Here is a 21,446-nt window from a genome sequence, read left to right as displayed (position 1 = left end):
AGTACCTGACCCATAGTAGGCACTTCATAAACTGAACTAATTGCAGTTTTAGAAATATCCATATAAGACAGTATTATTTTGCTGGGCTTTAAAACAATACTCTCCCCACCACCACCTACCATAAGGCACACACCTTTGTATCTCAGTTTTGATACAAATAGGTTTTCAGTTTTTGAATGTAAAGAAAACTGATATTTTTCATCTATACAGTCTTAGCTTGAACTGAAATTACTTAAAAGGGAACTCAGTTTAATAGCATTCCTTCTTTTCAGGTATCTGATGTATATAGAATATGGATTCTAAATGATATGGTTGGAAAGAATCTGGTTTTATCTGAGATGACTGGTTGGAAAAAAGTCAGTAAACTAAGGTGGAGAACTGGTTTGAGAAATAGATTTCTTCTTGTCTAGTGGTCATTCCTAACAAATGTAGTTAAAAAGGAAGCTAAATTCTGACTTTCAAATGGTTAGCTGAGGCAACAACCTTGATTTTCCGGGTTAGTTCCAGTTTCAGGTACAAAATGCCTTTGACAACAAGGAAAAGAACTATGGTTAGCAAAACTGCAATTGTTGCAGTCAAAATCTGAGGGGAAATAAAGTTCAAGAAAGATAGTTGGGAGACAGGGGCCACAGGTTTGATCCCTGATCTGGGAAGATCCCACCTGGTGCCACAGAGCAGCTAAGTCCATGCGCCACAACTACGGAAGCCTGTGCTCAGCAGCAAGAGAAGCCCTCACTATGAGAAGCCTGGGCACCACAGCAAGGAGTAGCCCAGTCTCTGCAACTAGAGAAAGCCCATAGCAACGAAGACTCAGCGCAGTTAAAAATAAATAAATCTTTTTTTTTTTAAGAAAGAGTTCAATGTTGTTTTAAGTTTTTTAAACTTATTTTTAATTAGAGGATAATTGCTTTACAATGTTGTGTTGGTTTCTGCCCAACATCAACATGAATCAGCATAGGTGTACACATGTCCCTTTCCTCTTGAACCTCCCTCCCACATCCCACCCCATTCCCCGCTCTGGGTTGTCACTGAGCACCAGGCTGAGCTGGGAAGGAGAGGGTGGGAAAAATTGAGAGAGTGGCATTGAAATACATACATTACTACTACTGAGTCACTTCAGTCGTGTCCGACTCTGTGTGACCCCACAGATGGCAGCCCACCAGGCTCCCCCGTCCCTGGGATTCTCCAGGCAAGAACACTGGAGTGGGTTGCCATTTCCTTCTCCAATGCATGAAAGTGAAAAGTGAAAGTGAAGTTGCTCAGTCGTGTCCAACCCTCAGCGACCCCATGGATTGCAGCCTTCCAGGCTCCTCCGTCCATGGGATTCTCCAGGCAAGAGTACTGGAGTGGGGTGCCATTGCCTTACATTACCACATGTAAAACAGACAGCTGGGGGGAAGCTGCTGTATAGCGCAGGGAGCTCAGCCTGGTGCTGAGCTATGAATATACTTTTAACACAACAAAGTTCCAGAAGGCATCTGCTTCCAATTCAGCAGTGTTAATAACCTGACTTACTTAGCATTGTTTAGGAAACATTGCTGTGATGGCCATAATCTACTAAAACATAGTCTCCCAACAAGTTTATACAGAATCATGGGCTTTGAAAACTTTTCAAACCAGCTCTTAATGGCTTGTGCTTGGATGAGTTTTGTGTTTTTGTCTTCCCATGTTTTGTTGTTACTGTTTAATAAATATAAGCAAGGGTTATGTCACAGCCTGGGCTTTTGCAATATGCTTTAAGAGAATGTTTTTTTCTGGTCTTGGTAATCTATCCATGATTGAAAAAAATACAGTGTGAAGAGATTTTCTTTGTTGTCAAGATATAAAGAGGAATCAGTAATAATTGTCATACTTTTTCTTTATGCAGAAACTGAATTTTTTAAACTGAGGTTTTATATTTTATTGCACAAATATTAAAGATCGTAACTGACAAGTGATTTCTTGAGCTTCCTTCCAATCTTACCCCACCCAGCTCCTCATCCTCATAGATAAACTCAACCGTAGTCAGGTTGTCCTGGTTCTCAGTAACCTAAAAATATGAAAACCCTATCCAACATCAGACATTCTTTTTGATCAGTTTTGGCCTGGCTAGTTTTAAATAGCTTAATAAGCATCCTTCAGCTTTATATGCTGGCTAAGTAACTTTAGTTGTGTCTGATTCTTTATAACCCCAATAACTGTCAGCTTTATATACAGATTCTTATTTACATATATGTCTTCAAGAAACATGTATGCAAATGATCTCACATTTGCACATTGCTGGTTTGTTCTTGACCCATGGACCTGAGGAAAAGGACAGGTACAAACCCATTCCTGTATGGTGATCCCAGGGTCTTTTCCCTTCCTTAGGGAAGACCATTCACCTGGGAGAAATTGAATAGTAACATACACAAATGCTCAGGGAGCCCACCAGCCTTCTGTATTCATCAATATAGATTTTCATAAATAAAGAGTAAAAAATTACCAAAACACTGTGAAGAGACTCAGTAACTAGAATAAGGAGCCGCAGTGTGGCTTGTGTCTTTGTGGGCTTTCTATGGCTTGTGTCATCCATTTCGTCATAATGCGTTGGCATGTATTTCCCTCTTCGTCTTCAGATCTCTTAATTAGTTTAATCTGTTAGAAAGATAACTCTTTCTTCAAGATGACTTCTCAGGAATCCCCAAAATGATGTGTCTCATGCTAAGTAGCTTCAGTCGTGTTTGACTCTCTGTGATCCTATGGGCTGTGCCCCACCAGGCTCCTCTGTCCATGGGATTCTTTAGGCATGAATACTGGAGTGGGTAGGCATTCCTTTCTCCAGGAGATCTTTCTGATCTGGGGATCAGACCCGCATCTCTGTCTCTTACATCTCGTACAGTGGCAGGCAGGTTCTTGGCCACTAGCACCACCTGGTAAGCCCTTTATGTGTCTACTCCAGCCTATATTTTTAGATCAAGCTATCCCATCAGTCTACTCAAATTTGGCAAAAACCCATTTACCATAATGTAGTAATAAGCAGACTAAAAAATTAATTTGACATAATATCAAATTTGATCATGGACATTGTGGCCAGACATCTTTTGGCCCTGGCTTGATTGATTGAATTTTGCCAGATAGAATGGTAGGATGTATGTTTAAATTCAGATCTCAACTTTTGCCGCTTAGTTTCTGAATGACCATGAGCACATAATTTAGCCTAATTTCCTCATCTGTCATAGACAGTTATAAAGATTGGGTTTAACACATGTAAAGTTCTTATCTGCTATATAGTAGGTAATACATAAAGTTGTTTTCTTCCCTTTCTGAAAGCCTTCCTTAAAGACTTTTGACTAACTCCAGAGAAAAGTTCAATCTCTTTACCCAGACTCTTAAGGCCTGCTGTATCAGGCTCTTCTTGACCTTTCAGTTCCTCGGAACCTAACCTTTCCTAAGCACACAGTACTCAGGAAAGGTGTTTTTTGTTTTTGTTTTTGTTTTTAATCTTGATGCACGTTGTTTCTTCCACCAGAAATGATTTTTCCCCACTTAGCAAAATCTAGTCTGTCTCTCAGGGCCCAACTCAAGTACCTCTCCTTCTATGAACCTTTCCCTGGGTGCTCTTCCACCAACATGGTAATACTTTTCCTTGAAGTGTTTGCTTTAATATGGTACCTGTTTGGGGTTGAACTGATTGATTTACACCTTTTCCCCTCCAAACTGTGAGTAAATGAGTAGTGGTATAGGGAATCATACCTTTTGCATTAGTTTGAATATTCTTATTGCTTCTGGCATGATAGTAAATGCTCAATACTATTTGTTGGGATTGTAATTGTATTATTGGACTCTAGATGTGATTCCAGATGTATAAAATTAAAAGTAAGGAGACCATAGGCCTCAGTTTAAAAATTACTCAAACATCTAAGCTAATTAAAGTGCAGGGAAGCCCACAATTGCTATTGTTAGTAGAGGAAATCATTAATAGGTATTTAGTGGAATCTAGAGGATTGGGAGAAGGGTGGCTCTTTATAATCCTGCTGTGGAGAGATACCATCATCTGGTAACCTAGATCTTAGTTTTCTGTTTTCAGCTATTTAGCCAAATGAGATTATAAACTATTTAATACTCAAAATATTTAAATAACACTTCCCTTTATAATAAACTGATAAATGTAAGTTAAATTTTCTCCTGAGTTGCGTGAGCCATACTAGTGAGTTAGGGAACATGAAGAGGTAGTCATGGGAACCCCCGATTTATGGCAGAATTAAATGGTTGCCTGAGATTTGCAGCTGGCATTGTAAGTGCTGAAACGGGGCTCTTTTATGGGACTGAGTCCTTTAACTTGTGGAATTTGCACTAACTCCTCCAGGTGGATAGTGTCAGAATTGAATTGAATTCTTGGACACTCAGTTTGTATCAGAATTGATGAGTTGGTCTTAGCGGAACACCCTTCACTCATATTTATTGAAGGTGATATAAGATGTCAGCAAAACCAAACAAAAATGTCTACAATAAAAGGTAGATTGAAATGATATAAAATTAAAAATTCCAAGCCTGACTATGAATTTTGTGATTTTTGTACAAAAAGCAATTGGTTTGGGAAAGTCTTTAGCTCTGTTTGTGAAAACCTATATATCTTGTAGAATGTTCAAATGATTGTTTCCCTCAGTGTCTTTGGTTCAAGAAGTAGTAAGTTCAAGATTAGTACTTGAATTCCACATACATGCCAGCATCCAGTGATCTAGAGTCTATGGCATTTTTTTTTTGAATGTGGAAATGCTTTGTTTCTTTAATAATATAATAGTTTAATTGAGATATAATTTATATACCATGCATTTGAAATGTAAAGTGTATACTTCAGTGGTTTTTTAGTGTAGTCACAGAGTTGAATAACCGTTATTACAATTTTAGAACACTTTTTTCACCTCAAAAAGAAACCCCATGGCATTTAACCATTGCCCCCTCAAGTTCCCATTCCCAACCCCCGCTCTCCCCGTCCCCATCCCAGCCCTAGGCAACCACTAATCATAATTCTATCTCTGGATTTGCCTACTCTGGACATTTCAAATAAATGGGATTATATAATATGTAATCCTTTCTGGTTGGCTTCTTTCACTTAGCATAGGGTTTTCAGAGGTAACCTATGTTGTGGCATGTATCAGTATTTTATTCCTTTTTATTGCCAAATAACAATCAATTGTATGGATGTGCCACATTTTATTTATCCATTTGTCAGTTGATGGACATCTGGCTTATTTCCACTTTTTGGCTGTTATGGACAATACTACTGTGAACATTTGTGCACAGATCTTTGTTTGAATATGTGTTTTCATTTCTTTTGAATATATACAAGGAGTGGAATTCCTGGGTCAAATGGTAACTTTGTGTTTAATCTTTTAAGGAGCTGACAAACTGTTTTCCAAAGTGACTGCCCTATTTTACTTTCATACCAGCAGTGGTTGGGAATTTTGAATTTTCCACATCCTTGACAATATTTCTTTTTGATTACAGCCATCCTAGTGGGTGTGAAATGTCTCATTATTCAGATTTTGATTTACCTTTCCCTAATGGCTGTGGTGTTGGAGAAGACTCTTGAGAGTTCCTTGGACTGCAAGGAGATCCAGCCAGTCCATTCTGAAGGAGATCAGCCCTGGGATTTCTTTGGAAGGAATGATGCTGAAGCTGAAACTCCAGTACTTTGGCCACTCATGTGAAGAGTTGACTCATTGGAAAAGACTCTGATGCTGGGAGGGATTGGGGACAGGAGGAGAAGGGGACGACAGAGGATGAGATGGCTGGATGGCATCACTGACTCGATGGACGTGAGTCTGAGTGAACTCCGGGAGTTGGTGATGGACAGGGAGGCCTGGCATGCTGCGATTCATGGGGTCGCAAAGAGTCGGACACGACTGAGCGACTGAACTGACTGAATGGCTGTTGATATTGAGCATTTTTGTATGTATAATTATTGATCATTTATATGTTTTTTAAGAAATCTCCATGGTACACATATCATCAAACTTTTATTTGTCTAATTTTCAGCTTTTCTTTATGGTATAAAGTAACAGTACACAGACAAGAATAGAGCTAAAGGTCAATATTTTGCCATCTCACATGATAGATAATACTATGGTACAGGGTATGAGTCACTTGTCAGCTAGCTGACTGCTCTTTTCTTTAGTATTGTGGTATTGCCTCCAAAACTAATGAAACAACCTAGTAGAAGTGAAAAGATCTATTAACTGGCTCCACTACTTAGTTCAGTTCAGTTCAGTCCCTCAGTCGTGTCTGACTCTTTGCAACCCCATGAATCGCAGCACGCCAGGCCTCCCTGTCCATCACCAAGTCCAGGAGTTCACCCAGACTCATGTCCATCGAGTCAGTCATGCCATCCAGCCATCTCATCCTCTGTCGTCACCTTCTCCTCCTGCCCCCAATCCCTCCCAGCATCAGAGTCTTTTCCAGTGAGTCAACTCTTCGCATGAGGTGGCCAAAGTACTGGAGTTTCAGCTTTAGTGTCATTCCTTCCAAAGAACACCCAGGACTGATCTCCTTTAGAATGGACTGGTTGGATCTCCTTGCAGTCCAAGGAACTCTCAAGGGTCTTCTCCAACACCACAGTTCAGAAGCATCAATTCTTCGGTGCTCAGCTTTCTTCACAGTCCAACTCTCACATCCATACATGACTACTGGAAAAACCATAGCCTTGACTAGACGGACCTTTGTTGGCAAAGTAATGTCTCTGCTTTCGAATATGCTATCTAGGTTGGTCATAACTTTCCTTCCAAGGAGTAAGCGTCTTTTAATCTCATGGCTTGCAGTCACCATCTGTAGTGATTTGGGAGCCCCCCAAAATAAAGTCTGACACTGTTTCCACTGTTTTCCCATCTATTTCCCAGTACTGTGACTTAATCAAATACTTTACCCTCTCTAGATACAGATTTTTCTCATCTGTAAAATGAGGGAATTGAAAATTGAATAAGCTGATAGGATATTCTTTAAGGTTCTTTCCAGCTTTACAGTGTGGTTATATGATACAGTAATACCAGTGATATTTTTGTTATTGTCTTCTTCTTCTTGTCCCTAACAATGAAGAATTATGCCTTGTTGAAAAATCTTAGACCTCAAATACCTTTTCTTCAAAAGGATTAGAGTTAGGTGCATTCGGCAAGTAAAAACCTGGGCACATGTAGATATTCGGTAAAAGCTTACTGGACTAGCCAAGGCCATCTATGTGAATTTGCCTTATGGGTTAGAGGAACAGGACATATGTGTCACCAGTGAGGTGGAACTAAAGGATGAAATAGTTTACGCACTTGCTGTGGGTGTGGCTAGAGGTAAAGGACCTAGGAGGAAAGAGTCCTTGACTGCATCCTCAGAAGTCTTCAGAGACCATTAGAGGATCAACAGGCTCTCAGAGGGAAGTCGTGTTCAAAGGTGAAATAAAAACCTAAACAACAACAGATAAGAAAAATAAGACATAAGAAACATCTGAAAAGGCATAGATGTTGTGAGGTAAGTGCACTTTGTTTATTTTTCTTTTGGATTGATTTTTAAGTTTTCAGGGTACTGAAAGTTTATCATTGGTCTCAAAAAAAAAAAAAAACCAACCCAGCCCAACTGAGATAAGTCCCAGAAGTTCAGATATTATAGGTGAAGACAAGGAAGTTTGACACCTGCAAGCCAAGGCAGATTCGGAAGAAGGGTGGGGAAAGGTTATTGAGGTTAAGGTCCATTTGCCAGAGTTTGGTAACTTTGATTCCTACCAGTTAGCAAAACTACTTAATGTTTTGTTTTTGTATTTGACTGGGCTTCCCCAGTGGTTCAATAATGAAAGAATCTGCCTGCAATGAGGAGATGCGAATTCAGTCCCTGGGTCAGGAAGATCCCCTGCAGAAGGAAATGGCAACCCACTCCAGTATTCTTGCCTGGAAAATCCCATGGACACAGGAGCCTGGCAGGCCTACAGTCCATGGGGTTGCAGGAGTCAGACACGACTTAGCAACTAAACAACAAACAACGAGATATTACTGAATCAGACATCATTGTAAATAAAAAATAAACCACATGTGAAAAGCAAAAAAAGTTCTTAAAAAGAAAAAAAAGCAAACCCAAGTAACTAGTCAATTCAGATTGGGAAAGAAAAGCTTAAAAATTTAATTCTAGCCCTTTTCCCTTATGAATATGGGTCTTTGTCCCATTTTAAAATTGCTCATCATTCTCAATAAATAGGAGGTTTTGTCTTCAGTGTTTTCTTGGAGCTCTTTAAGAAAAATATATCCCTTCAGATTATTTGGTATAAACACAGAGCTTGAAATACGTAAGGAATTTTTATACTCCTGATGGTCTGTTTTTAATCATTATAAGATAAGTCATGATGACAGTGTATGAGCTATTGATGTATTTGATTGCCTTAGGAGGTGAGCAAGAAATACACTCCCCAAGTTAATAAGAGAGTCAGTATACTGGTCTGAAGAATGGCAGATCCTCAAGTTTTGTTGTTGCATCAAGTTTAAGGCATAGTCAGTCACAACTACATTCTGTTTAGTATGAGTATTGGACCGGTCATGTCCGGCTTCTTGAGCACTTTCATCAGCCTGGAATCACATGACGTGGCAGGGTCACCAAACAGCAAAATGTTAGAGTATGCCCAGATTACTTTGACAGATAGGTTTCCTGGACTGAGCACGTATCTACATTAGACAAAAGCAGACTACCTGAGCAGATTTACGTTCACAGTAACCTAAGTGGGCCTGCTGCCAGCATAATGAGCAAAAGAAACATTATGCAGATTTGCTCAAGAATAGCTGCAGGGGATATGACACAGTTATGGAATGCTGGGTAGCAACAGAAGTAGACTTGTAGCTATAAGCTAGAAGAGAGTTCATTTTGTGCCAACATATTATTTGGTAGATATTAGGTAGATGGTAGATATTAGGTAGATATTAGATATACTAATTTACTACTATTTGGTAGATACTAGGGTATCTATTATTTGGTAGATATTAGGGCTACCAAATATTTTTCTATAAGAGCATTTGCTCCCTAGACTCAAGCTGAACAACAATTTAATGGGTGAGAGTATAGATAGTTTGCATGTGCAGCTTATTGAACAGGTATGGACCAGAATTTGCTCTTGTAACTTAATTTAGCATGCTTAAAAAAAAAAAAACCTGAAATGTAATTAAGCACAGAGCAGGTTTATTTTTGGCTGTGTAGAGGAATAACAGGATCCATGTATAACCCTTCAACATAAGAAAACACATTTCTTAAGAAAAGATGCAGGGAAATTTGGACAAGCAGGCAGTAACTCTTCAAATAAAGCTTACAAGTAGGATCTAAAAGCTGCTCAAGTCAGTAAGTAAGGTGCCAGCCCCAACTCGCTCTGAGTACTGGTATCATATCTCCATGTTCATGAGCACCCAGTGAATCTATTTTTAAAGTATAAATCTGGAAATATGCATGATCAATTGGAAATGTGATTGAATGCTCACCTGTTCTTATGCCTGGGATAATGTAGTTTTTTGTAACAAAACCAAAAAAATCTGCTTTGTTGGATAGTTCTAAAACAGCCATCTTTCTTTGCATATGAATGGTATTGATTCTTCTGTTTTTTTTTTTTTTTTTAATTTTAATTAATTTATTTTAATTAGAGGCCAAATACTTTACAATATTATAGTGGTTTTGCCATACAATGACATGAATCACCCATGGGTGTACATGTGTTCCCCATCCTAAATGACCTCCCACCTCCCTTCTGATCCCTTCCCTCCGGGTCATCCCAGTGCACCAGCCCCAAGCACCCTGTCTCATCCCTCGAACCTGGACTGGTGATCTGTTTCACATATGATAATATTCATGTTTCAATGATATTTTCTCACATCATCCCACCCTCGCCTTCTCCCACAGAGTCCAAAACCGGCCTGGGTCCTTCCAGTACGTCCCTGTGCAGCTGCAAGGGGGGGCGCCCTGGGGCTTCACCCTTAAGGGGGGTCTGGAACATTGCGAACCGCTCACGGTGTCTAAGATCGAAGATGGAGGCAAGGCAGCCTTGTCCCAGAAGATGAGGACTGGTGATGAGCTGGTGAATATCAATGGCACTCCATTGTACGGCTCCCGCCAAGAGGCTCTCATCCTCATCAAAGGCTCCTTCCGGACCCTCAAGCTGATTCTTCTGTTTTTTTAAGTAGAGTATTTCTTAACAGATTAAGTATTATACTAAATCTGTTAAAATAGGCTATTACTTTATTATGAAAAGATAGTTGAGAATTTTGTGTTTCCAACGTTTTTAGAGAGCCTTTAGGTAGTCAATTCAGTCAGCCTTTTAAAAAATAGAACGCTCCCTTTTGAAGTACCGTGTTCCATAACTTGAAATTCAGTCTGTGTTAAAAATTGTTGAGTGCTTTCCTCCACTTCCGTTTCTTCTCTTTGGGGATACAGACTTCCTTAGGGAGGAGAGGGGAGAAGTGAATTCTCAACTCAGCCAATAGAATCTAGAATTACATAATGTTTACCTGTTTTCCCTAACACAGGGCCACCCACACACATTATGAGGTGCTTAAGCGAAAGAACACTGAACAGACTGCTTTTATGTCTGTGATTCCAAGGGTAACTGGAGGATGCTTTAGTACTATCTGGATTTTATCATCTGGTGAGAAGGTTGTTTATCTAGCTTGTGGTGATAGCAAAGGAAGAAAGACTTAGATGTTCTACGGCGTAATTGTAAGTGTCACATTGTCAGTGCCTCAGATTAAAGGTAGAGTTGCAAAATGAATGATTGGAATCATCAGATGGTTTGTACTTAATTTTTTCACATTTGATTTTAGAAATATGTATAAATTATATTTTCTTCCCTCTTGGGAACAAGGTTGAATAAATCTCAGGCTCCAAGAATTTTGTGTTTTTAGGGAGGTTTATGCTATTAATTTTAACCTCTCATTACTCTTAGAGAAATAACTACAGAGATTGACTACCTGTTGACTCTTGGTCAGCAGAAAACTAAAAATTCTTCATTTGCAGTGTTTTTCCAATCCGGGCTACAGTATTTAGTTTTTTTCTTTGAAGCTACAGTATTTAGTTTTTAACATACTTTGGAATTCAGTGTTGTTCATTGTTTTCTTTTGAACTATTAAATTTGAGAATTACATTGCTCTATGAAGGGTTTGGTAGCCAGAATGATGGTGCTGTCATTGTACTTTGGTTAGCTGTTTAATGCTTATCCAGAATTTAGCTTTTTCACCGTAAGTCTCCCGAGGTCCTCTCAAAGAGATTAGGCCTTTGAGATAACTACAATTTACTATTTAAACATTTTTACAAGGTAGGGGAAATTTCGGAGAAGGCAATGGCAACCCACTCCAGTACTCTTGCCTGGAGAATCCCATGGATGAAGGAGCCTGGTGGGCTGCAGTCCGTGGGGTCGCACAGAGTCGGACACGACTGAAGTGACTTAGCAGGAGCAGCAGGGGAAATTTATAGGATTTTTTAAAATATTGAGAGTTTTGCTTTATAAGAATTTTAGATAATGTTTCTACCTGAATGCTTTGTTATTGTTCTATAATGTGGTAGGAAGAGATTTAATAATTCTAGATCTGCTGACTGATTAAGAGGGGGTGAGGCTCCTGCTAAAAAATGAACAGTTTTAAGTTCCCAGCAGTGTTCGTTTCTGAAGCATTTTATTTTCTTTTAAAGAAAAGGTATAACTAAGATTTTCTTTTTTTAATTTTGTTAAAAACTGAATGTTTGCTAGAATACCAACATGCTGCCTAGTAGTGTGTGTGCGTTTTTTATCAGATTTTCTAATCTGTGAGAGGGGAGTATACACTCTCTTGGGTATGTGTACAGCAGAAGACAAGAAAAAAAGTTGCAGATTAGGAAGAAAAATTGATCTTAATAAGTTACCTACTTGGGTAATCAGAGTGGAAAGAGGAAATTTGTAGAAATATCCCAGCTACATGTATGTATTATTTTTCTAATGAAAAGAATTAGGAACACCATACTGGGTTATTTAAAATATTCATTGTGCTAAAAAATAGATGTTCTTAGCCTCCCACACACAGTGTCTCTAAATTACTGCTATAAAAATTTATGGGGAAAACATGGTTTGGTCAAAGAAAGATCAGATGCTGTTACTTTTGAGAACTTTTCATGAACCACAGAGAAATCATAAGATGAAATTTTTGTTCATTAGTGAGATTATAATAGTCATCATCTTTTAATAATGACTTCTCTCTGTGGGTAGCTGACTTTACTGTTAGAAGAAATATTGGAGATTTAGTTGTTATTTGAATTTTCAACCACATTTTATTTTCCCATTCCTTTTTAATAGAGCTATAATGAAATTGTGAAACTATAAAAGAGTTAAAGTCAACTCCCTGTAAGAGCAGGAAATTGTTGTTGTTCATTCACTAGGTTTTGTCCTGCTCTTTGCGACCCCATGGACTGCAACACTCCAGGCTTCCCTGTCCTTGACTATCTCCCAGAGTTTGCTCAAACTCTTATGTCCATTGAGTTAGTGATGCCATCCAACCATTTTCTCCCCTGTCAGGCCCTTCTTCTGCCCTCAGTCTTTCCCAGCATCAGAGTATTTTCCAGTGTGTCAGCTCTTCACAACAGGTGGCCAAAGCACTGGAGCTTCAGCTTCAGCATCAGTCCTCCAATGAATATTCAGGGTTGATTTTCCTTTAGGATTGACTGGTTTGGTCTGCTTGTTGTCCAAAGGATTCTCAGAAGTCTTCTCCAGCACCGTAATTCGAAAGCATCAAAAGCAGGAAGTACATACACTAAATCTAATTTGATTTAGATGTAGTTTTTTCCACTACTGAGAAGCAAAACATTTATATAGCATTCAACCTTAAAACTAATAATATAAAGTTGGCCTTGATAATAATTTATGGTAATGCTGCCTTATCACTTAATATTTGTTTTCTCAGAGATGCATCTTTATTTCTCAGTATCTAAACAAATGTTTATGATCTTTGAGATTTTTAATTTCAGGGCCTGTTATGTGTTATGAGCAGTAGAAAACTAGAACTTTATATATGGTATCAGAGTTATCCACAAAGAGCAGACCATAAACATGTTTAGACACTGAGAAATAAAGATGCATCTCAGAAAACAAATATTAAGTGATAAGGCAGCATTACCTTAAATTAAGTATTATCAAGACTAACTTTATATTATTAGATATATTATTTAGATTACCAAGTATTATCTAGCCTAACTGAATACATTTTACAAATACTTGATTTTTTTTTTTTAACATTACATTAAGACCTTGAAAATTGCTGGTTTAACTCTCACAGTGTGAATAATTTTAAGAGACTCAAAATTCTGTGACAAAATTCTGTGACTTGAGTGAATCAAGGAGATGGCCCAACAGAACAAATCCCAGTGCGGCTTTGTTCTCATTTAGATCCGGTGACAAATCCTATGCGGTGAGGAAAATGTTGTCCCCATTTTGGGGAATTGTGTGTTATAGGACTGGTTTGTAGTTTTGAGAATTCATGAAAGACCCTGGGTCCAGCCCTCATGACTATCAAGGGCCAGAGTTCTTAGGGCTGGCCTTAGAGAACCCTGTCATAGCTTAGTCCTTTGCAAGTGCCTCCTCTTGTTGGAAGAGAATAGTATCCACAATGAAATAATTAATTAATAATTTAGGAAAGTATTTGACTTTCTGGCTTTTCAGGATTTTATTCTAAATGAAATGTGTCAAAAATCACCCAGGGCTGCTGCTTCCTAACTCTTCTTTCTCCCATCCTTCTTTCTATTCCCTTTTATAAACTCTTCAGAACTCAAACTAAAATCCTGTTTAAGGTCATTGTATAGTATAGCGTTAAATCAAAAGCTATGATATAATTCCATATACAGAGTGTTTTCTAATGAAACCTCCTAGAGCATTCAGTAGTAAAGTTGCTCTTATGTCATAACTTTGAAAAAAAAAAAAACCATGAAGCATGATTCTGCCAAATTTAGATCAGTGTGTGGATACATCACTAACGTGCAGTTATTATCACTCAGTCCAATGAATGGCCACACTTGGTAGTAACAACTTTCCTCACTAAAGAGGCTGTGAATGGGGCAGCTTCACATCAGAGACAGGACAGGAGACCGGACGCTGTGACTTGACAGGCCCAGCGTAAGTGACACTCTTAACACGTTTAGGTTGTGAGAGGGCTGGAAGGAAGCAAACTTTAAATCTTGAATTCATTTCTATATTAAAGTTTTTGTTTTAAAATTTTTATTAAATTTTGTTTTCCATTTTTATTGTCTTCTCTTTTTTTACTTTTTATTTTGAAATCTAGCCTTCGAGAAAAATCGGAAAAATAATTCAGTTAGTTTACATATACCCTTTATTTCCTCTAATGTTCAGTTCAGTTGCTCAGTTGTGTCTGACTCTCTGTGACCCCATAAATCACAGCACGTCAGGCCTCCCTGTCCATCGCCAACTCCTGGAGTTCATTTAAACTCACGTCCATCAAGTCGGTGATGCCATCCAGCCATCTCATCCTCTGTCGCCCCCTTCTCCTCCTGCCCCCAATCCCTCCCAGCATCAGGGTCTTTTACAATGTTAGCAATCTGTATAACCAGAGTATATTTATCAAGACCAGGAAACTGACATTAATAATATATCACTATTCACTAAACTATAGGCCATATTCAAATTTCAGTTTTCCACTGTCCTTTTTCTGTTCCAGGATCCAATTCCTGATCCTGTGTAGTTGCTTCATCTCCTTCATCTCCAACCTGGGAGTTTCTCAACCTTTCCTTGTCTTTCATGATCTTAGCACTTTGAGTGCTGAGAGTTATTTTGTAGACTGTCAGTTTGGGTTGGTCTGATATGTTCTCCTGATTAGATCGAGGTCACACATTTTCTGGCAACATAGCACAAAAGTGATGTGGCTTTCATACATCATAATCAGGGAATACACGATATTGAAACATTTTATTGCAGATGTTAACCTTGATCAGTTAGTTAAGCTGGTGTCTGCCAGGTTTCGCCCACTGTAAGTTACTGTTTTCCACTTCATAATCAATAAGTATCTTGGAGGAGATACTTGAGACTGTTATTGGCCTTTTTAAAATGCGTGTAATTTGGTCAGTGTTTTAATAAAAACAAGGACTAGAGAAAACCGAGGTTATTCTATTTCTGGGAGCAATCTAACTGTCCAAAACAATCATTACACAATACTTTTTGTGGAACATGGACTCCATATTCCATTTTTTAATTTCATAGGATGGTATAGATTTAAAGTGATTGAGAAAAATCCATTCATTCATTTTCTTTTCAAGTTTAAATTTTATCCAAGGGACTTTTGAACTCAGCTTTAAAATGATTGAATTACTAGAAACTTCAGATGGTTGGTCAATATTATAGAAGTTTGTCCTGTATTAGAGCAGTAGCATTTATATAAACTCTCACTATTAGATACATTATAGTGGGAAGAGTTGGAGGGTTTTCTTGCTTGTTTAGTTTCCCAGTGCAGTTTTCTCCTCCCCACCCCCCACTTACTTTTCATTTTAAACTCAGTTGTTTCAGCTGATCCAGAGTACTGGTTTGAGTTTGAATTGTAACCTTGGCTTTCTTATCTGTTGAACCTCACAAGGTTGTTCTGGGATTAAATCAGTTGTTTTATGTAAAGTATTTAGAACAGTGCTTGGCACAGAACCCGGAAAGTGTTGGACACTAAGAAAAAAGGGTAGCAGAGGCACGGGTTGCCTGCTGACTTGAAGAAACTATAGCGTTTACAATGAGTATAATTGTATCAGTTGTTTTTTGTTCTGAATTGCTATCTAATCCCACTGAATTTGCTGCGTTCTGCAAAATTTTCTTCAAGACTTTAGTGGTGAAATCTAGGGGAATTTCTGGTCTTGCTTTCCTGAGAAGCGTATTATCATTTTAGGCACTTTGGTAAGCTGAAAGAGTTGAATACAGGCCGAGCATGGGCAGACACAATTAAAAAAAAAAAAAGAGCCCTTAGTTGTGTCCTTTACAATACATTTTCTAGGCGTGGGGAGTTAAGTGATCATTTTGGGGCGGGGTGGACAGGTTGTATTTAAACCCCCACCCCCGTCAGGAATACTGCCCTGCAGTTTTCTCTTGGCTGTCACTTTTCTGGGAGTGCATGAAACCTGCCCCTATGCTGCCTGGGCTCTCTTCTTATATATGTGTTTTTCTTCCTCATGGTGCCAGGAATTTGTCTTAGTGTAATACCATGCTTTTCCCCTTTGATTTCTTTCTCCCCTCCTCATTTTTTTAAAAAAGCAAAGTCCACTTTATTTACTGATGTTTTTATTGTTGGTCACTACCAGGCAACAGGGTTGACAAATACAGTGAGCTTTGAGGAAGTGACAGAATTTCAAATAATGTCCAAAAGCCCTAGTCATAATTGCATAGTTGCTATTAGTCTCTGCTGGAGTGTAACTTGTCTAGAGTTTATTTTACTTTACAGTCTCTTTTCCTAAATGGCCCCCTGATGGCCTCTTACTCTTATTAATATTTAGGAATCAACCCTACCCAGCCTTGTTTGGGGTGTGATCAGTGGTATCAAAAAACCTGAACTACTGCTTAACTTCTAGGAGCATCAGTCTTCTCATTTATCAAGTGGAGATAAATTACTATACTTGATACAGTTGTGATAGAAATTAGATTAGTTAATGTGTGTTTGTTTCATATGTAGGTTTCAGTTCTAGCTCTGTCACATATTACCTGTTTGGCCTTAAACCAGTCACTGACCTTTCTGACTGACAACTTCTGTTCCCTGTCTGGAAAATGGAGTTAATAAGACATCTCTAATTCACAGGGCTGTTGTGAGGGTCAAATAACCTAATCCTGTGAGAAAGCACTTTGCTGATTAACTTTCTTTGCAAGTGCAAGATAGACCTTAATCTAAGTTTGATTCCAATTGATATTGATATGCCTTTTGATTTAAAAGCATTCCCCTATGCTTTTCAAAGCCTGCTTTTAGTTTCTCTGAGTTTGGGTCCCCTAGGTCAAGAAGATATTTCCTTATCTGGCCTCCACAGATTAGCCTTTCTCTAAACCTCAGGCTGGGCTTCCCTGGTGGTTTAGTGGTAAAGAATCCATCTGCCAATGCAGGAGGTATGGGTTTGATTCTTGGGTTGAGAAGATCCCCTGGAGAAGGAAATGGCAACCCACTCCAGTATTCTTACCTGGGAAATCCCATGGACAGAGGAGCCTGGCAGGCTGCAGTCCATGGGGTTGCAGAGTCAGACACAACTGAGCGACTAAGCAACAACAAAATGTCAGGCTACCAAGCACTGGCCTTATAGCTACTTCTTTGGCCACCCCAACTCCAGTTTCTTTCCTTCAAGCAAGAAGGAAGGTTGAGAGAGATTGCTAAATATTAAAATATTTTAATGCACAGAAATATTAATAATTAATCACCATCAAGATAAGATGATAGTTCTCCCATTCTCATTCCAGCCACTCTTATCAAGTCTAATGAAATACTGAAACGGCAGCTTCAAAGCCATTGCTCTCCCTAACACAAGGCTTAAGACCAGTGGTTAAGACTCATACTCCCAATGCAGGAGACATGGGTTTGATCCCTGGTCAGGGGACTAAGATCCTGCGTGCTGTGAGGTGTGGCCGAATAAAATAAAAAAATTTTAAGACATCAGTATGATTATGGTAGTAAGCAAATGTTTATTAAATACCTTACTGTGTACTAAGTACTTTGACAAAAATAGGGGAAATTCCTCCTAAAAAAAATTGTTATCTCCAGTTTGTTCTCAGTGGTTCTGAGGGCGAAGGGTGGGAAGGAAGTTGGGGGATGGAGTGTGGGAAGGTGAGACATTCTCAGGGGTGCTGCTGAACCTCTGACAATGTGCAGGCCATCTCCCCCCTCCACTCCCCATGTCAAAATGTCAGTAGTGCCAGGGTTGAGAAACCCGAATTTAGGGGAACAGTCACTATCTGTGGGAAAGATGTTAGTTGCTTTCCCATCAGGATGAAACTATGTTATCACTGTAGCTGATAGACTATCAGCATATCATTTGGCCACCCTAAAAAGCAAGGCTGGGAGTTTGTCCAGAAGTGCCCTGTATCTTGAGAAGGGGAGCATGGCCTTCACTTCTTTGAGTGCTCTACTGAGAAGCCAAAAGACACCAACAGAAAGAAAAGTAGTAACCTCATCCTCCTACAGCTGACACCATTATTTTGCCTATCTCCTTTCTCCATTTATGGAAAAATGCTGCTTATTAATCCTGCTGATGGTGAAAGAAGGAAGATGATGATTAACTTTGCACTCTTAGCAAGAAACTGCTGCAAGTTTACCACCCTCCAATCATCAGCTAATTTGTTTTCACAAAATGGCTCCACCACAAGCGTAAGAAAAGAGTTCCTTTTGTTTGAATCATCCTTTTGAAATCAACCACAGGGGAACGCTGGTGGAGATGGAATTCTGTTTCATCAGAGATAACATATGCAATCCACATTATATTTTTCACCATAAAAAAATTATAACATTTTCATATTTTAAAACATTTTCCTCCCCCCCCCACCCCCCCGCCTCCACCCAGCATCCCTTATGCCTACTCTCTTGCCCACCAAAATAGGAGTGTTCAAAAGATTATGTAAACACATTCCTAAGGTCTGTTTTGTCCCTCCCTTAGTGTTTGCTTCTTTTTATTTTTCAGGACAGGAATTTCGTACTTGTGTTTAGTAGGTAGAAAGCAAAAAGGCTGTGTGCAGTGTGAAAAAGAAAAATGTTATGTTAAAGGAGCAATTTGGACCGAGATTGGTTCCCCAGTTTTCCTCCTTAAGGTAAAACTGACGATTACATATTAGAAAGTCTTTTCCTTTGCAAACACTTGATAAGAAAACAGTTGTATTTCACTGGCCTTTAAAGAACAAATGATTAGAAGTTGTATCAGTCAAATTAATGAGACTCTTAAGAAACGTATTTTATGGCGAATTATTCATCTTTTCCTGCCCTCCCCCCACACACACAAATAGCGTTCCAGAATGTATTTCTTTTAAAATTTGTTCAACTTGGGAAGGTCTCCGCTGATGAGAACAGCATGCTTAATTTTCACAGATCAAGCAGACTTCGAAGTAATAGATATTATAGGAAACAGTCTTGTTGTCTTAGCAAGATTTTCTCTATCATTTTTTCCAGTCTCATATAGACTTAATGGTGCTATTTCTTATTCTTTTTGCTGGGTCACTTTGGGATGGGACTGAATATATGGGGTCAGACCAGCTAACGTAACTGAACACCACCAGGTGCTGTCTGTGATTGAGGTGTTAGAATACACTTCCATACATACGCGTGTCGTGTTCTCAGGACTATGACTTCAGGAATTGATTTCGAAGAATTCTGTGTATTATTCAGATTTTTAAAACACAGATTATCTACAGAGAGTGAATGCAAGAGTTACTATCTAGCTGCTGGGCCTTGTTTAAGATCGTAAATAACCATTACTACTAAAGTATCTTATTAGAGATTTTGATTATTAGATACAAAAATAGAAACCAAGTTTCAGTGTGTTCCTGTGATTGAAATTTTGATATCTGATAAATATCTCAAATTAGACCCTCTCAGGAATCTAACCAAAGTAAGAATAATTGGGAACATATTGTTTTTCTTGGCTAATTTGGCCAGAGGCTCTAGAAAATATAGAATGGTGAGTATATGCCAGCCCTGCTCTTATTCCTTGTCAAAGCTAGAATTAGTTCTTGTTTTGCTATAGGGGCAATAGGACTAAATCTATAGTTCTGTATGCACATTACTTGTAAATTTTTATGTTAGGACCAGATGGTTTCTCATATATTTTCACCTCCAACGTTCTCTTCGTTTTACTTTAGTCCCTTCATTTTTAGAGATGAGGAAACAGATTGGTTTATTCAAAGAGAACTAGAACTATAACATAGGTTAGTACTTGTTAGCCATGCTAAAAACTAGTGTCAGCCAAATATGGGCATTTATGTATCATTTTCAGATTTTTGCCATATCTATGTGCTTACTAATCCTATTTAATACTGTTGAAATTGACTTCTTTAAATAAGTTCTTTTTAAGGAAATGTTTTGCTGCTATAAATGAAAACCCCCCACTTCCTAAAAATAGAAAGTAACTCTAAAAAGGAATCTGAATCAGGACAGTGTTATTAAAACTTAATTTAAATTTTAAATTTAATTAATTCATGTTATTGAAGTTTTAATTCTTACTGTTCTTGGTCAGAAGTGTGCCACAGCAGTGTTTTCATGTTTAGATGGCAGTACGTTAATTGTCTAAGAAGAGTTCATTTAAAACCCCTGGTTAAATCTAAGCTTTTTAAAGTGGAATGCTTCTTTAGGGGAGAAGTAAAAGGGATAGACATTCATATATTGATATACGACATAGTGTAGATCAGATGATCTTGTTATTTGCAACTGTAGTTGTAAAACTGTAGCACAATATCACAGTATTCCGGTTTTATAGAATACTGACACTGATAAGGCTATAGCCCATTTCCATCACCACTGTGGTGCCTTCCTGTTGCTTTTTTGTAGTTGCATTCACTTCCCCCCTGCTCCCACCCCCAGTTTAACCTTTGGCAGCCACTTATCTGATTTCTGTTTCTGTAATTTTGTCATTTCAAGGGTGTTATATAAAAGAAATCATATATGTAACCTTCTGAGCTTAGATTTTTATATTCAGCATAATTCTCTAAAGATTTGTCCATGATGTTTCATGTACCAGTAGTTTATTCCTTTTTATTGGTGAGAACTATTCCGTAGTATGGATGTACCACAGGTTAATCATCCACTCAGTAAAGAACATCTGGATTAATTCAAGTTTTTGGCTACTATGCATAAAGCTGCTATAAACATTTATGTACAGGTTTGTGTGAAAAGAAGTCTTGATTTTACTACCATGTTCTTTGTTCTTTTCTGGTGTTCCAAGTTACTATTTTTTAAAAAATTTATTTTCTGTTTAGTGAATTCCTGCTAGCCATTCTATTAGAGTAGCTCTGCTGGTGACAGATTCTCTTATTAATTTTTCCTCATCTGAGAATGTCTTAATTTTTCTTTCCATTCTTGCTGGAATCTGGTTGATAGTTACTTTCTTTCAGCACCTGAAAAAAATAGGCCACTTGCTTCTGTCTTGTGTAGTTTCTGGTGAGAAATTCATTGTTTTCCCCCTGTAGGTAAGGTTTAGTTCTTCTCTGGCTACTTTCAAGAAAATTTCTTTGCCTTTAAGTCAGAAGTTTAATTACCATGTGTCTTGGCATAGATTTCTTTGGTTTTATCCTATGTGGAGTTTGTTCAGCTTCCTGAATCTGTGGTTTTGTTCCCCTTTTCACATTTGTTGCATTTCAGTCATTGTTTGAGTGCTTTTTCAGCTCGGTTCTTTCTCCTTTCATTCTGAACTCCAGTGATCCTAATGTTATTAAATGGGCTGTTTTGTAGCCCCACAGGTCCATGAGGCTCCTTCCTGTATTTTTCCAGTCTAATTTCCTGTCTGTTGTTCAGACTGGGTACTTT

At 38.4% G+C, this 21,446-nt stretch overlaps 1 protein-coding gene across 3 annotated transcripts in view; it reads left to right on the top strand.

Annotated features, from left to right (window-relative positions):
• The window catches only part of PELI1 (pellino E3 ubiquitin protein ligase 1), a 56,311-nt gene that overhangs the window by 18,257 nt on the left and 16,608 nt on the right, over positions 1-21,446 (top strand). The window contains exon 1 of one of the 3 annotated variants that reach the window (XM_070798874.1): positions 18,540-18,742. The exons of the other annotated variants lie outside the window; for them this stretch is intronic. The gene's annotated coding sequence lies outside the window, so the exon portion shown is untranslated. Of the gene's footprint in view, positions 1-18,539; positions 18,743-21,446 lie in introns of those variants that run through there. 3 annotated transcript variants of the gene reach the window in all.

Source organism: Bos indicus, chromosome 11 (assembly GCF_029378745.1).
Source record: "Bos indicus isolate NIAB-ARS_2022 breed Sahiwal x Tharparkar chromosome 11, NIAB-ARS_B.indTharparkar_mat_pri_1.0, whole genome shotgun sequence".
NCBI classification, from domain to species: domain Eukaryota; kingdom Metazoa; phylum Chordata; class Mammalia; order Artiodactyla; family Bovidae; genus Bos; species Bos indicus.
Note: the sequence above shows the minus strand (reverse complement) of the source record. Positions and strands in the feature narration are given on the sequence as shown.